Below are 17,878 nucleotides of genomic sequence, written 5' to 3' on the forward strand. Positions count from 1 at the left end.
TAGTCAGGACCCAAATGCCTCAAGTTTTACTTTTTGCTTTGCAGAGTGGTCTTGGGCAGTTACTTTCCACTTACCCAAACTTCCCTTTCCCCCTGTACAAAGGATGTGCAAGTGATCTGCTTCTACAAAATGATGCAAGAGATTAAGATATTCTTTAACTTTGGAAGCCACTTAACTGACTCTTATCTCCTCAGGAAAACAATCTTTTGCTGTTAAGAAAAACAATAACCTGGAAAGGCACCAACAAAGAGTGGAATATTAGTGTGTAACAAAGATTGCCCTTATGTTCTTCCAAGACTGTTAGAAGTAGTACTCTGCCAGCTAAAGAACACAAATTAATGTCTAAAGAACACAAATTAATGACAATAATGTCTTGCCTGTACTTTCAAGGAGATCAAACATTTTGTGCTTGCAGATGATGCACTTTTTATGGAGAATTATAAAGTACTTTGGGATGTAAGAGGCTTTAAAAACCATCCAGTCCATCTGACCTGGGAAAAACAGGGAGAGAGGTGGGGTGTCCTAGAGAAGAGGGTCCACAATAATTATTGCTTACTACTTAAATCCCATTTCCCTTGGAAGGGGACAGCGTTCCAGCTGAACCCTGCTGGAGAAGGCACCTGCCACAGTCTGAATCCCAGCTTTCTCCTGGGATCAGCTCCACACCTCCTGTATCACTCCCTGTCTGTTATTCCATGCTGTGCTCTCCTGCCCAACCCTGCAGCTCTGGACTGTAAAAGTTCCACGATTTGCAGCTGACAGGGAGGATGGCAACACTCAGGAAATAAATTCTGAGCCCCCTGATATCAACAGGCACCTTCAATCACACGGGGAGAGCAGAGCATCCCCAGCACAGCTCTCCTGACCTCACACCCTCCCCCTGCTTCCAATGGCCTCGAACAAGGCAGGAGCAGTTTAGTGACATCAGGAATAATTACTGGTTTGGGTGGAAAAATCTGCATTGCATTATTATTTATCAGTTGGGTATTTTCTCTCTTTTAAACCTGTGACTGTCACTGCTGATGTTCTGGGAAGGGGGCAGAGTAATCTGAACTCCACCTAATGAACCTGTGCTAATGAATAAAAGAAATTGTCTGTGCTGTGGTCTTTTAAATTTAATCTTTTATTTTTTTTTTTCTGATAATGGCAATGAATTAAAACAGTCTCTTTGTACTGAGAAAATGGAATTCATAGCTATAATCAGAATTTTATTCTTATTGGTGAGCTAGAAAGAGAACACAGTGTATAATATCATATTGTTGGTGCACTTCCACATTCACTGCTTATTTATTTCCCAAGAGCCTAAAACATTTTTACTTTCATCAGTAAAAAAGCAGAAATTTCCCATAATATCTTTCAGGTCATACAATGTCTATATTGAGGCTATCACGTGCTGTTTTTTCATCTGTGGTGGTTTTGTTTCTTTTGGAGGGGTGGAGGGTGTGAAGAGGGAGAAGGAACAGCATTTGAGAAAGAATTGTATAACTGAGACTACATCCTCAAGTTCACAGTCAGACACTCCCAGGCAACAAATTCTGCATCCAAGACAGTCCATTTTAAATGAAGAGTTAATCACTGGGTTCATTTTAAAGGGGGGAAAAAAAGAAAGGGTGCAGGGATTAAAAAAACAACAACAACAACAAACAAAAGACAGTTATTCCAACTTCAGTAATTAAATATTGAACCATGCTATGATTTAATGTATCCTCCTTCCTTTAGGATTTAATTTTGCTTCCTTTAGGATTTAATTTCCTCCTTCAGCCTGGTCATGTGCTCCTGACGGGATTTCTGTGAAAACTGGTACATAATCATCAGCAGTTTATCTTCATCTGTCAAAAACCACACAAGTCTGATCCACACCACGAGTGCCCTTCCTGTGGCTCTGTGTACACAGCTGACAATTGTCACATTCTGGAGCTTTAGGCAGCATAAAGGCTTCACTGATGCTGTGTCTAATGGATTCACACACCTCTGCATTCCTGTTAATATTTACTGCTAATTATTGTTGCCAACCTGGAGCAAATAAACGAAGTGTGAGGATTTGTTTGGGTTTCTGAGTGAGGCTAACATTTCACAGCAGTATCTTCCAGCTGCAATACATCCCATGAAGTTTTATCAGACTTCTGCCACACACAACAAAAAGGAAATAAATGCTAAAGGCATTGAAAATATAGGTCCTTACTGTTCTCCAAAGAAATGGCTCTGTGATCACATTGTAGCACAGAATGTAACTTTGTATTTCAAATATTTTTTGTTCCTGTTTGTGTATGAGTGCATTGATAAGATAATGAAACATAGAAATAAGATATTACTGAACAGCTTTCCTGTGTGCAGCTATGCCATTTGAAAAAAACATCAGCAGCAGGAATAAAACAGCCAAAAATCAAAGTTTAGGAATGCTTAGGAAGATTATTGCATTACATCTAGTGCAAAGGAGATACAGATCTTAAACATATTCCAAATCTATTCAGGCTTCAGAATAGTTTGGAATGATCTGTGCTCGACAATTTTATTGAGAGCTCACATTTAATATCCTAAATAACAGGGATTCTGAGAAACATAAAATCCCAAACAGTCCATTGTCATTTCCCTGGGCTGACTCAGCCCTACCTAACTCAGGTTTGGTTAGAGCCACCTGTCAGGGAAAACAGGGAAAAGAGAATGGAAATCGTGCAGCATCCTCCAGCAAGTCCCTGGCAGTCAGGGAGCACAGCCCTGCACCGCAGCAGATCCTGATGGACAGCTTTGGATCACAGCATTCCATCAGGCACAGAGCACACTGCCTGACACCAAACACTGTGCAGGGGTAGAGGAGGATGTGGACATTTCCAGGAGGTGATAGGGGTCAAAGATACAGCCAATCACTTAAAGCAAGCTCGAGGGAAGTTAAACAAGTCAAACCAATTTTAAAGAGCAAATAAAACAAGGTAGGACTAAGGGGATTGGTTTTAAAATGAAAGAGGGAGGATTTAGACTGGATATTAGAAATAAATTATTTATTTTGAAGGTAGTAAGGCCCTGGCACAGGGTGCCCAGAGAAGCTGTGGCTGCACCTGGATCCCTGGAAGTGCCCAAGGTCAGGCTGGATGGGGCTTGGAGCAACCTGGGATAGTGGAAGGCATCTCTGCCCATGGGGAATATGATCTTTAAGGTCCTTCCCAAGCTCAGCAATTCTGTGACTCTAGGATATTATCATCTTGAATCATTCATATTATCAAATATTTCCTGCCAAATTCAATGAAGTTTCATTACTTCATTACACTTCCATTCAATTAGCTTTTCCCTTCAGATCTCATTTTGCCCCACTTTAGCCCCCAGATCCTGCAGAAATTGTCATGTGGTTAATGGCTGATATTAAGCCTCCAGCTGGAAGATGTGGTGTCAAATACGTGTTATGGATCCTCATACAAATCCACCTGCCAGCTCACCTTAGAAACAGTTCAAGAGGAAATTTCACTTGCATTAAGTTTATGTATGTAAGATTGGCTGTTGAATGCATTACTGCAGTAGAAAAACAAATGATCACAACAGAACAATGATTTTTTTTCCTCTCTCCATAAGGAGCACTGCCGAAATCCATTCCTGCTGAAGTACATCTTATCCTGAGAGGTTCAGAAATAGCAGGTTTTATTCTTGACACTTAGCAGTGGCAGAATGGTTAGTGTTTAGATTTCATCCTTCCAGCAAGGTCATTTCCCCTGGTGAATCAGCACTTTGGCATCTCATTTTCTTTCTAAAATGGGGGAAACAATGCCTAGCATGGCAGGAGCACATGGACACAAATTTTTGGAGACGAGAGACAAGAAAAGGGTCAGACAACATCCTTTGTGCCAAGGAAATGATTACACTGACTGGTTGTTTTATTTAGATGTAGTGCAGACAGCTTGCAGTGGGTCCATTAGAACTGCCTTGCTCTTAATTACATTGACTTTTAAAAGCTTTGATTAATTATGATAGAGAGCAAAGGTTTCCAGCAGAGAGATGACTGTATCAGAAAACAGCTCCTGATGCTGACCAGATCAGGTCAGTGTTTGAAGCATTTTATGTCCTGTAATAAACTGGACACAAAGTTGTCACTAGCAGGATTGTAGATGTTAAGAAATATTTATATTGCTCAAAGAGATCTATGATTGCAGAAGACTAGCAATTGCTTTATTTATTTAAATTGGTGGAACCAAATGAAAGAGAAAAATAACGGTTTGGTGTTTTTTGAAAACAAATCAGGATATGTATTGTTGAGATGGAATTTTTTTTGCCCTAATTGAACTAAAAAAAAATACTTAATTTTTTTTTAATTTTGTAAAATTCATTCACCATGTGAACCACAAGGTCTTGAGAGCCTGTGTAAACAGAGTCAGATGCTTTGCATCTCTCCTCCTCATTTCCATCCAAACCCTCAGTGGCTTTCTCAGGTTGGTGCAGGAATTTTCTGATATCTATGGCACTATTATGAAAAATGATGTGCTTGCCTGAGTTGCATAAGGAACAGATTTGCATTCAATTCCCCAAGGAGCCGTCGAAAGTTTACATGTCCTTGAAAGCATCACTTAAAGCGGGATTCATTGAAAACTAACGGATAGTTGAGCTTTTCAATGGCTCTGGGAAGGCAGCAGAGGGAAATTGAATTGCCCTGTGCCAGTGCTGCTGTCTCACCAAGAGCTCTGGATGGAAGCTGCGTGACAAGGTTAGAGCAGGTGCAGAAAGCTACGGGACACAGGTCTCTGCCTCACTTTCTCCTCCTTTAATTTAGGAGTGGCAGCAATTCCCAGGGCTACTGTATCAGGGCATGTTCATTAACATTTCAAGCCCTGCTACTAATGACAAGTATAGGTGAAAGATTTAAGAGAGTGAGACTCTGCTTCTGGACTGATTTTGCAGTGCTGATATTTGTGGCTTCTTAAATCTTATTGTTGTAGATATTCCCACCTTCCCTGAGCTTAAAGTTTTCTTTAAACCCCTGACAATTTCTGGCATTGTTTTTCTTCTTTACATTTATATCCCTCTTATTTTTTATTTTTTTTTCTCACTACAATGATTATTTTTCCTTTTAAAAGCCTCCTCGAAATATAGATCCTACTTTTTTTCTGATACTCAAACTATGGATATTTTTTATTATATTTAGTTTTTAGCATTACTATTTGAGTTAGAACCTACTGTAACATGCAGAATTGGTTTCAGTATTGAAATTTAAGACTATTTGAATGAGCTTTATGTAATATTTTTCTTTGTCACCTATGCTGTTACCCCACCAGCCTTCAGACTAAAGCTTAGAGGGAATAGATTATAGTACTGATAGCATAGCTCCTAGATAATTCTGCTTGAATTTCAAGATCTGAACTACTCCTCAGCTTCAAAAATACTGGTGGGAAGTGTGTAACAAACAGTCAGGAAAGAAGATACGATCAAATGAAATGAAATTGAAAAAAAAAATTGCAAATGAAGTGACTACAGCCAAATGTACTGAGATGAAATGAGGTGCAGTGAAAAGGACAGCAACTTGCCAAAATGATTCACATTGAAATCCCAAAATCAGGAAAGAAAGGTAAAGAGACAGGAGAAGAAACAGAAGGAATTAATTGTTAGAAAAGAAAGAGAGAAAATTCTGGAACAAAGTGAAAACAAAAAAAGTGAATGAAGTGGATGACATGAAATGTACAGAAATTGACCAATCTTCACCCAATTGATTTTCCTTGAAATCATAAGATTTCATTGAACTTCCTGAAAGGAAGAATTTGAAATCAGAGAACAAAGTGGAACAAACACTTTGGAAGGATATATGGTAAAATCAAATGCAATTGAAAGAAAAAAAAAAATCTAAATGGAGTGACTTTGCCAAAATGTACTGAGATGAAATGAGGTGCAGTGAAAAGAGGTCAGCTGGGGATGAGAGCAGCATCTCAGGAGAGCATGCATCAGCAGTCCCAGGGGTCAGGCAATATAACACAAGAGACACAGAGAAAATTTGAGAGTCACCTCATGATGTATTGCTTTCCTTACTGCCTGCAGAATGGGGCTCTGTCACAAGCACTACACTGATATATTGATGCTTTAGCTTCCCCACCCACCCCAGCAACTCCCCTTTTCAGATCTGACATGACTCTAGGTACAAAATACACATTTTTCTAAACTAATCCTGGTCACTGGGATGTCCCTTCTGACTTTACTGTGAGGTGAGGTTACCACTAAGAGTTCAAGCTCAGAAATTCAGGTAATTGCCCTCACTGGATGTTAGGGCCAAGCAGTCACAGGGCATTTCAGAAAAAGTTCTGAAATTTCATTTCAGAAAAATGAAACATAAATGGTTCCTTGGTGGGAACCATACCTTTAAGACCTTTCAAGCTGTAGCCCTCAGAGAAGGCATCCAAACATCGATTTTCCACACGTACTGGGGCAACAAAACTCAGGGCAGCACCATGAGCATATATGTGCACATCCTGTGTGTTTTCCAGAGGCTGATTACAGGGAATTAAGGACCCCTGGCAGCCACAGTATGGGCAATCAAAGTGGGAAGCACCAAGAAAAAAAATCTCACTCTAATAATCACCACTTGGAAAACCATATTTCCTGCTTCAAGTCATGGTCCCACACAAAGCATTAAACAGAAACCTGATGTTATATTTACTGCACAGAAACACCTGTATGGAGAGTGAACCTCAGGGAAGTGCACACAGCAAGTTCGAGTAACTTGAGCATGTTCAAGGACATCTGAGTAAAAGAAGAACTCAAACTTTTCTGCAATTAGACCTTCCCCTCACTGCACAATAAAGCATTTTCTGAAAATTAGGAGGTCCAACCTCTCATCTACTGTCTTAATTATAGGGAAAAAAATTACAGCTTAACTGCAAATATCAAAATTCATTTCAACAACAAGTTCAATTAAAAAAAATATTAAAGTTTAATTATATATATTTGATTTAATAGTTGAATAACAAAACCTTCCTCTCTCCTGTTTTTCCTTGTATAGACCTTTGCCAGCATAACACCCACCATCTCTCCTTCTCCTCCCCTTCCTTTTACCAGGGGACAGAATGGGAAAATTTTAATTTTCTTTTTTTTTTACAAGCCTGTCCATGCTGATTGCCCAGTACTTATTTTCTCCTGGCTATAACATGCTTGTTACATACTTAAGTTATGTGCAATAGATTAAACCTGTTGTAATAAACCAGCTTTCCACACTTTGGACAAATCTGTGCAGTCTCTCCTGCCTTCTCCCCACAGGGTGATAGGTTCACATCAGAGAATAAAAATCAAAGCACTGAAGGATGTCAGGTCCTCAGAGCAACCAAGTCAGAAATTCCCAGTGATTGTGGAAAGGGCAGGCAGATCCTGATGGCAATAATCCTTAAATTACTGCCTTAATTAAATATTTAGAGTCCTTACTCAGAGATGTATGTATTTCACACAGAGATGTGCTGCAGTTGTAGCAGAGGAGTCTCTCCTGGCTTGCTGGGTTGTGGGCAGCTTCATTCCCTCTCCTCCCCAGAGTTAGGGTTTGGTTTATGTCTCTGTCCCCAAAATCTCTCCCCCCTCACTGGAGCGAGTCCAGAGGAACCCACCAAGGGCATCAGAGGGATGGAGCAGCTCTGCTGAGGAAAGGCTGAGAGAATTGGGGTTATTCAGCCTGGAGAAGATCCAGGGTGACCTCATTGTGGCCTCTCAGTACCTGAAGGGAGCCCACAGGAAAGATGGGGAGAGACTTTACAAGGGCCTGGAGTTACAGAACAATAGGGAATGGATTCAAACTGAAAGAGTTGGATTGGATAATAGGAAGGAATTGTTACCTGTGAGGGTGTCAGGCCCTGGCACAGGGTGCCCAGAGAAGTTGTGGCTGTTCCTGGATCCCTGGAAGTGTCCAAGGCCAGGCTGGACAGGGCTTGGAGAAACCTGGGACAGTGGAAGGTGTCCCTGCCATGGCAGGGGGTGGAACTGGCTGATCCTAAAGGTCCCTTCCAACCCAAACCATTCCATGATTCTACGATCCTTAACCCACTTTTCTCCGTTTCTAGAGCAAATCAAACCTTGACACTTTGGAATTATTTTTTCCTTTCCTATGAAGTTTCTTTGGTGACTTTTTGTCCTCATCCCATCTGTCTTGAGCCTCTCTCTTGATAACATCTGTGACAGTTCTTTAAAAACTTATGTCCCCATCAATACCTCCCTTCACTTTGTAACCGCTGTAATAAAGACTGCAAAAATGACCGGGGTCCAGAGGACAAATTCACACCAACAGCTCCTTGTGGTTTATTGGAAGGACATAAATAAACCAACAATAACATGGACTCTGCTGAGACAGGGAAAAACTGCATTGTCCTCTGAGATTCAAACATTTGGTAACATTTGTTTTATTTTTATACATTCCTATAATTAATAATCAAATTAGGCAAAAGGAAGATCATTTTGCTTTGGATTTGCACAGGAATTAGCTCAGTGAAGTCTGGAATTGATCTCCCTCTGTAAAAATGCTGATTACAGTATTTCCTCTCTAGAAGTAATTTATTTATATTTTTCTAAATGACCATTAGTGAACCATTATTTAACTTATGAAAAAAAAAAAAAAAAAGACTGACAAATTATTATTCTGCTAATGAAGACAGAGAGAGAGGTTCAGATCTTTCTGTTTTGTATCTCACAGCCCCACTGCAATCCATCATACAGTAGGTGTAATACCTCATGAAACTTTATTTGCATTCCAGCAGGTGTATCCATGCCAGGTAATCTGAGAAAAGAGGGAAAATAGAAAAAAATATTAAACAGGAGTGCAGCAGGAGTGAGGCCTCTAGCAGCTCTAAGAACCTGGGGTACACTGCATCTTAGAACTACTCAAGGTTTTCAAGTGCTAATGAAATTTCCCTGGTGGAATTCATTCTTTTCAACTGGCAGGGATCAGGGAAATTTTCATAAAAGTTTCTTCCTTGTGTTGTTTATAGCTACTTTTAGATCTTTCACATGGCTTTCAAATTTCAGGAAGAAGGTGGAGGGTAAACAAATATTTTTAAACTAGGTGTGATTTTTTTTTTTCCTTTTTTCTTTAGTCAGCTTTGTTAAATATATTCACTACATAATCTTGAAAGTAAAAAGAAAAAAAAAGAAAAAAAAAAAAACGAAAAAATCTATCTTGTTAATTCTGCTGAAATATATCAAACTTGGAGGGGTTTGAAAACACCCAGCAGGGCAAAAACATAAAAAAGAATTTTATAGCATTTGTGAAATAATAAAATCTAAATTTGCAAATTTGTTTTTCGGCTTGTATCACAGTGGATTTTTTTTTTAAAGTTCTTTTAAAGTAATTCACATCACGATCAGTGTCTTGACTTGTACCATCTTTGAACTCATGCAACGTAAGGAATGGCAGCTTAAGATCTCAGCTCCTGTTTTACCAGTCATGCTGCACACATTGCTTTGATCTCAACCAAATTTAGCTGACCTTTCCAGCAAAACCAGGACAGAACCCATCCCATTGCATGAAAATTTTAGTCTTCGCAGCCTAATTAAGGAAGAGGAAGAGAAAATCAACCTCTTGAAGGAATATTTGGATAAATAATGACACCAAAGGCTCAGTAGAAATTATTGGGCTGTAGCCAGTCCTTTTCTTAGTAACTCCCTCTCTACAGCTAAATAAATTAATATTTAATTATTTTTTTGGATATCGAGGGAAACATTTTGTCACTACTGAATTTCTTTTATGGCATCATGTTCTTACCTACAAACCACCCACATATCTTTGTTTCTGTAATTGAACTTTCCTCTAAAGTTCATTGCCTTCCAATTTTTTCCCTTTTATTGGTGTAAATTTACTTCAGAAATTCTCCTTAGCTCTTCCAGCTCTCCTTTCTGCATCGGAAAGAAGCTTTCTCCTGTTTTGTGGTTACTTTCTTGCCTTCTGGGACTCCTTTCAAAACTCATCTGCATAGATGCAGGATGAAGAGAACTCAGCTTTAGTTTCTTTCCATCAAAAAAAAAAACCCAAAAACAACCCCAAAGCCAAAGAACCAAAACTCCCTGCATTTACTCCTTATCACAAGTCACTTTGAAAACATAGCTGGAAAATCACGCAGCCTGACTCCGTCTTTCTCAGGACAGCCCACTGCAGATGGGCTTTAGCCCAAATGACGCAAGTCTGCTCATGAAAAACCTTTGTCACCATCACCAGGTTTAACTCCACAAGCTCTACACTTTTCTCACCCATGGGAGCTCCCATTTTCACTTTCAGACCATGATCTCAAAAGAATTTAACGACATTGGGAGATTTGTTGTCAACATTCCCACTCCCCTGTAAATTACCAGCTTTGGAGAGCAATGTGGGACCTTGACACTGATCCTTCTCTGCCTTCAAATTGTCAAGTTTAATTTGGTGGAATTGCATTAGAGGGAAGCCAATAATGGTCCTAACTCAATAAAGCACATTATTTGTTTACTTTTAATCTGGTGGCAGTCCCATTGAAGTTAGCCAGCCTGGAGTATATTCCAGAATAGCAATGTTTTTTGAGTGAGGATTGGAATATAAAGGTGTTCAGCCTGAATACTTCCCCTCTAATCTAATACTGAAGCATATGTTTATAATTTAGGAACCTGTGCTATAGGACAGAAAGAGAAATACTTGGCATGAATAACTTCACTGATATGCCTGTTACAGAGGGCTTTTTTAAAAATGGAGAATCATACAAAATGGCCAAATTCCCAGGCACTGTCAAAGGGGGAGCAGTGAAAAGGCAGATTCCAAGAACATCATTTGTAGATAGTCACACTGGATTTGGGCTGTTGATCATACACACAAATAGATCTCCCTGTAGCAGGACTGAAATGGTTTATTCAGTACCTGCCCTTTGATCCCCCCTCTCCCCTGCTCTCAGGTGCAAACGAGTCTCTCAGTCGAATCCCAGACCTCACAGAAACTCCTGCATTTGGCTTTGGTCTTTCTGACCACTTGTCAACCTGCAGACCCCCTGGTCTCTCTAGAATCTGAGCAAAAGTAATAGCCTGAAGAAAATCTCAGTCTTCATTAGTTATTCCTGGTCAGTCTTAAATTCCTTTAACTTCATGCCTAAATTAAGGGACAATTATTATCCAACTAAGACCCCAGAGACAGGATCTTCCACCCCTAGGCTGGTTGGTCCGTCTTGAAAAACAAGACTCGTTGTAATTCCATAAAATCTTCAAATCACATGAAGAACTTAATTTTAAACCTTCTCAGCTAAATACAGCTGACTGGCTTATCTCTGTAACTACTCAGATTATAATAAATTGATAGCAATTTATATGGATGTCCAAATAATGGAGTGTAATGAAGAGGAGCTTAGAATGATGTAAAAACTGTTACATTTTGACTGAATACAGTCTCAAGACAGATTACCAAATTAAAAGAAAAATATTTTGATTGTATTCTATGTGATCAAGATTTTGTCTGCTTTGGAAATGGCAAGCAGTTAAACTATATCACTGAAAGATAATTTGTGGAGGAACTCTGAAATAATATGCACACAAAACCCCCAAAAGCCTTGAATGAAGATGAAAGATTTTTTTCAGGTCTGTTTTTGAAGCAGAGAAAACAAGAATATATTTATACAGCTGATAGAAAAAGGTGTGATGGTTTAGAAGTTAAAATCACATTTCTTTTTGAATATCAAGTGTTTAAAAGCACAACTGAGTCTTTACCAGAACAGAAGTTTTAATTTCCTTTAGGATAAGTGGAGGATAGGTTGGGCTTGGCCTTACAGCTTTTAAAACAGATTAAGCTCTCTGCATCTCAACAGAGTTGCTCTATGGCTTTTCAGTCCTGTGTCTTAATTCCCTGTTTCTAAAATCAGGGGGATGGCTTTTTTCTGCCTCTGAGGATTTCTGGGAGGATCAATACATTAAGGATGTGAGACATTCAGATATGGAAGTGATGTGAACTGTACCTCTCCGAGATGGATGGCTGCTGAATGGAAGCCAAACCCTCAGTTTTCAGAATCTCTGTGAGATTTATTATTCTGGTCCTTACACATTGGAGTGCTGCAGAAAGAAAATGTGACCTTGAGATTCTGTGTCTCCTGTTTTGATTGCCTCAGTGCCCAGTAAAAAAAAAACTGTAGATTGACCCAAATCTGCTCAATTTTCTGCTTCATTTTGGGGTCCCATTAAGTGACCGTGCCCCTGCACTGTCCAATACCCTCTTGCACTCTTGGTTAAAAGGGAAGGAAAAGTGTTATTTTCTTAATGGAGTCTTGGACCTTGCCCTGATGTGATGGCTGAGACTGGAACCTCAAGAGCAATCTGGTGATACTCCAGGTCTGTAAAAGACTGTAAAAGACAATCCCATCCAGGAGAGAACTGTGTCACTTACACATTAAAGTGTCACTCCTCATATACCAGTGATTGTCTTAAACCTTTGCCTCTCAGTTCCTTAAAAGACACAAAAAAAACACTATTCAAGAGAAATTATTTCTTTTCTTCCATTCTACCTGCCTGATCCATCAAGATATTCCAGCAAAGACCACTGCAAATGCAGACAAATGGAGCAAACTTGTGACAAAATGGAGATGGATATGGTCCTTCTTGGTTTAGCTTTTTCATTGCATTTCAAAATGTTAAAGCAAGTTTACCAATACAACCCTTCAAATTCAAAACATATCTGATGCAAGATAAAATCATCAGAAAAATCCTTTTAGAATTAGAGAACTATTGGAGCTGAATAAGAATTCAGAAAGCAGAATTCAGATCAGTGTTTCCTAAACAGGTAAAGTGGAGGTGGGGATGCAAAAATCAGTACTTGGAAACCAAGAAATATGGCAAGAAGCAGCAAGCAAGAACAAATCAGCAAGGGCAAGGTGCTAGAAGTCCAGGTTTTATTCTAGTCATTTCAACATGAAGAGGGATTAGGAAGTGTTATTACTTCCCCTCTGTTCATTCACAGAACATGGCTAAAATAGGAGAGAGGATTATTTTTTCGCTCTGAATGAACAGAAGCTATGGAAACTAAGGACAAGTAGGGTATAGCATTCATTTTGGTCCTAATTAAACACTTTCCAATCTCATACTGAGGGCAAAGTTCATCTGGTTTGACAGAAATACTGCCAGACAAAAGAGAAAAGGAAGGAGCCTAAATGGCTGAAATCTCAGCTAATAGAGCAGGAATTTTTATGAGATTCATGTTCTTCATACAACAGCAGAGGTACTCAGTGTTTATTGATTCACTTGACCAAGAATTATGTTACACATATAACACGATGTCAGGGAAAGCAGCACATTATTTCCTGCTATTCATGCATAAGCACTCCAAAACAAAGCCTTAATATAAAATAACTTAAGCACTAAAATAATAAAGAAAATATTTTATAGTTAGGACTAGCCAGTTTGACCACTAGAGAATTTATATAACAAAAACATATAAATCGCAACAAAGAATTACCAAGGTCATAAGAATCAGACAGTGGACTCCAGTGTACACTATATTTTCTAATTATATAAGTTCATGTTAATTCCCTTCTCTTTCTTTCCACAGAGAGGAGAGTGCTCAATTTCTCAATTTCCTCCTGCATTCTTCAGTGCTTATTGCTATAGTAACCAAATGCTTCAAAAACATTAATTAATTTTCAAAATATCTCTGTGGAAAATTAAATCCATCTGGACAAATGTTTTAAGGGGGCCCTTCTTGAGCAGGTGGTTGGACCAGATGATCTCCAGAGGTCTCTTCCAACCTCAGTCATTCTGAGATTTTGTGAAAAATAACATTGTCCTGATTTTATTGAAAGGGAACAGAGGTAGAGGGTGATCAAGACTGCTTTTTTTGCATCTCCCTTTCAAAACACATTTGTATAATATTTTAGGCATATTTGCATTTTTCTCTTCAAAGAAAAGCTCTTTCCATCTTTAGTTTAGTGTTTTTGCAGATGAGATACAGAGTTTTCCTTGAGTATCAAAGAGCTGACAGTCTCAGGACTGAACCAGTGCTTTAGGATCAATCAGTCCCAGATCTTTTCTTTTTCTCTCCTGCTTTCTTGCTATCAGGATGTGCATCCTAATTAGATGATCTCCAAACCTCAAGCTATAATCCTATCAATCTGCTTTCACATTATAGTTTTCCCTAAATTAGCATGCCTACATTTGTGTTTAGTGTAGGGGGGAAAGGCAGACACCTCCACGGCTGTCCTTCCTTCTCCAAAACCTATCACAAAAAAATTCAGCTCAGAGAAGTCAACAAGAATATAAAGCTTCGGCTCAAAACCAGACTGAATCTTGTAAAGTTATAAAAAATACCTCAACAGACAGATTTACAACAAGGAGAGTCAGGAAACAACATTATTGAGTCTGATGCAGACAGAAGGAGTTTAATTCATCAGGCATTTAACTACAGCAGTCTTTTCCCCAGTTAGGTTTAGATAACTAAATTAGGATGGGATTTTGTACCAGCTGAGCATTGAAGGTAAAAACTGGCTTCAGGGTATGAGTTCTTGCCTAAAGCTTGGAGTCTCTACGTGGAATTTTAGGGGCTTTAGGAACTTTATCTTGCCTGACATCACAGCTGAAATAAACCTGGCTGGTATTACACCAAGTAATTCAGGGGCTGTAGTAGATTCTGCCTGGGAAAGGCCTCCAGCCAAGGGTGGGAGTCACAAACCCAGCAGCCCCCGTGCAAAGCAAGCTCCAGGGCTGGGCTGACTTTCTCCAGCCAGGAAAAAACTTTGCAGGTAGCTGTGTCTCAGTGCCACGCAACTGCAGTCTTTTGGCAGGCAGCAAACATCAAATTAGTCCCACTGAGTCCAAATCATAAAACAAACCCTCAGAAACCTCAGAGATTAGCTATCACAAGCTTCTAATTTTGTAATTTATAGCAACAACAATAGCCAAAAAATAATTTTCTTGGGAGCCTGTATCCTACCAGGCACACTAGTGGGTTTTTTTAAAATTATGTTGGTGCCAGACTGAAAATACAAAAGAGGGAGGAAAAGCTGGTTTTTTTCTACTTGTAATCTTATTTTTCTAGAAATTTCCACTAACTTCATGGTGATTATTCAACACTACTCCTTGGTTATAATCGTGTGAGCTTCCAGCAGGTCTGCCAACTTCCTTGGGAGATGAAGGGCAGCTCCACCTCCATTAACACTTCTCTCCACGTGCTGCAGGCTAAGGCAGGCAGGCAATATCTGTTCAAACAACCTGGTAGAACTGAGCAACTGAAGCAGAAACAGCTGATAAGATTCCAAATATTGTCTCAAAGTGCTTGCAATTATTAGCAATAGTGCCAGCAGATTAATTAAATCTGAGGGGGGGTCTGGGAAGCAGGACCAAGTGAAGTAGATACGATTGCAGTAGGTGGAGAGAAATACAGAGTAAAATTCTGTCTTTGGGCTGTTTTACTCCAAACTGTGTGGAACATGTGCTTTTCTCTGGCAGCAGAGCCTCTATGACACCTTTTCCTCCTGCATTGCCACAGGTGAACAAAAACATGAAGAGGAGGAGGAGAAAGAGCTTGCACCTTGCAGGAAAGTTAGCATAAAAGGAGGTAAATACTTGATTCCTTTGCAGAGTGCTACGTGCAGTGTTGGCTGACTTTTCTTTTCCCATGTTCTCATTCCTTTTTCATTGAGGCCACCCCATGTCTGTCTTACACTCCCCAGGGAATCCTGCTCAGTTCACCCTGTTTCCTTTTTCTTGAAGTTAATCCTCTGCCAAAAATGTCATTTTTGTACCTTTAACCTTTGCTCTTTACCACGACCAGCTCTTTTCTATTCACACTCTGCCTGTCTTGCTTATTTAGGTGAAAATTCCTCAGTACAAGTTTTGTGGGTGGCTCTGGATTTGCACAAAATTCAGCACCAGCTGCACTGTTTTTAATGACAATTATAACACAACAAAATACACAAGCCATAAAAGGGGTGTGTATGTCGAGTTTGAAAGTAAGAACAGTCCTAGAAGAAAAGTCTTCAGGCTTGTTCAGTCTTGAAGAGAAATTCAGCATGGAATTTTATACATTAATTAGGACAGAAATAAATATTTGAAGTAGGATCCTCCCCTTTTTTTCTTTTTTCTTTTTTTTTTTTTTCAGGCTGGCCATGATGATATAAAAATATTTATTCTTTTACTGTGCAAAATTAGAGTTAAATCCAGGCTAAGCCTGTTTACTTTCTCGAAATCCTATAGAAATATGTGATACTGCAAAAGCTTGAGGCTCAATAATTCTTTAAAAAGACAAAAAAATAAATTCATCAATTACATGAAAAGTGAGTGTATTTTCCATAGATTAAAAATTTTAATACATCAGGAGAATCAAAAGAATGTGTTTGTACCAACTTGATGTTATATATGTGTTCTATGATTGCATTTTAGAAAACCCTTTGGAGACAGGCTAACTTTATTATTTCTATCTTATAGAGAAATTTATAGAATATACAGAAAAAAGGATCTGTTATCATTCTCAAAATCTGCAGTAGAGTCAAAAAACAACACATTGCTGCTGTTCCAAACACAAGATTGTGCTTCCAGTACAAATTGCTAGACAAGGACCTTTTTCAGAAAGTACTAATTGATTATGCACTACTGTGGATGTTGCTTTTAATGTGCTGCAGATGCTGGGATACTGTACACACCAGATTTCAGGTCTTTCATAGAACAATGACCAGGTGTAGAGAACTTCATAATAATATTGAATATCTTAGCTGTTATGAGATTATTTTTACATGCAGTTTTTCACATAGTGAAGCTGAGGATAAAAATATATTTAATTTTTTTCTCCTTTAATGTGCCATTATAAATTACTTAATTGTGCAAACATATAGTCAGAAATATAATATATATGAATGTGAAAAAGAACTGTGGCATCATAGAATATTAATGTACCCTGCAGCTTTTTTATTACTTAGATCTGAATTGTACCTAGAGAGGCACTGAGATTACTGATGCAGAAAGAAGCATTTTCTCAAGGTGGGTCTATTGTTTTATAGTCCAGCAGAATGCCTGCCACTGTCACCAGGTGCTGGCCATTCCTGCCATCTGCAACAGTTTTGTCCTTATATAAAATCTCTTCACAGCTCTGCTACAAATAACAAAACACTGCTCCCATTTAGGGTTTTGTGTGATGGCCACAGCTGTGTCCAAAGCACAGAACTGCAGGTTATTCAGGTTATTTGCTCTGCTGAGATCTTCCAGGTGTCCTTTTAGCTACTTCATATACTTAAAATTCCCAAATAAATCTCTGTATTACAGCAGTTTAACCACTACAGTATTTGAGAGCAGGCTCACAGTTGTGTGAGCTGGAACTGGGGAGGTTGAGACAATCATCTCCTCCTGTTGCTGTTGTGAGAAGTGAGAGTAGGAGACATCAGAAGATTCATCAACCCATATGTGTCAGATCTGCTGAAGTTTTATAATGGATTGGGCTTGGCAGAGATCCTCCTCTTGGTTTGCACTTGGAGAGGTGAAGTATCAGTTCTGCTGTTTGGCAGAGAACAAGAGCACTCATGGGTGGAGAAAAAAGGAAGGAAATTTCCCAAAGTGGAGGAGACAAGACATATGTGTGTCATTTCTGTATTTTGCCCTGCTTAGCTGCTGCACAGAAAAATGGATGGAGCAAAAGGATTACCAAGAAAACCTTTCTCCTTCAGGCTGGGGACACAGGGGAGTGTCTCTCTTGGACTCTGGAGCTGATCAGATATTCCAGAGACCCCTCTTGCTGCTGGAATGTTGGGTGTAGGACCAGCACAGCAATTAGATATCGAGAGTCATAAGCAGATCAAAGTGCACTCAGGAGGAAAAAGCAAATATTTAAGTCTTTAGACTTAAGAGCTTTAAATAGTGAATAGATAAGTATTAGGGAATACACATATAAATCCTCCACATTTCCTAAGGAGCTTTCCTTGATGCCATGCATAAAATAACTGCCTACTGTACAATATTCTGCATT

This window comes from Poecile atricapillus, chromosome 4, assembly GCF_030490865.1.
Source record: "Poecile atricapillus isolate bPoeAtr1 chromosome 4, bPoeAtr1.hap1, whole genome shotgun sequence".
NCBI lineage: Eukaryota > Metazoa > Chordata > Aves > Passeriformes > Paridae > Poecile > Poecile atricapillus.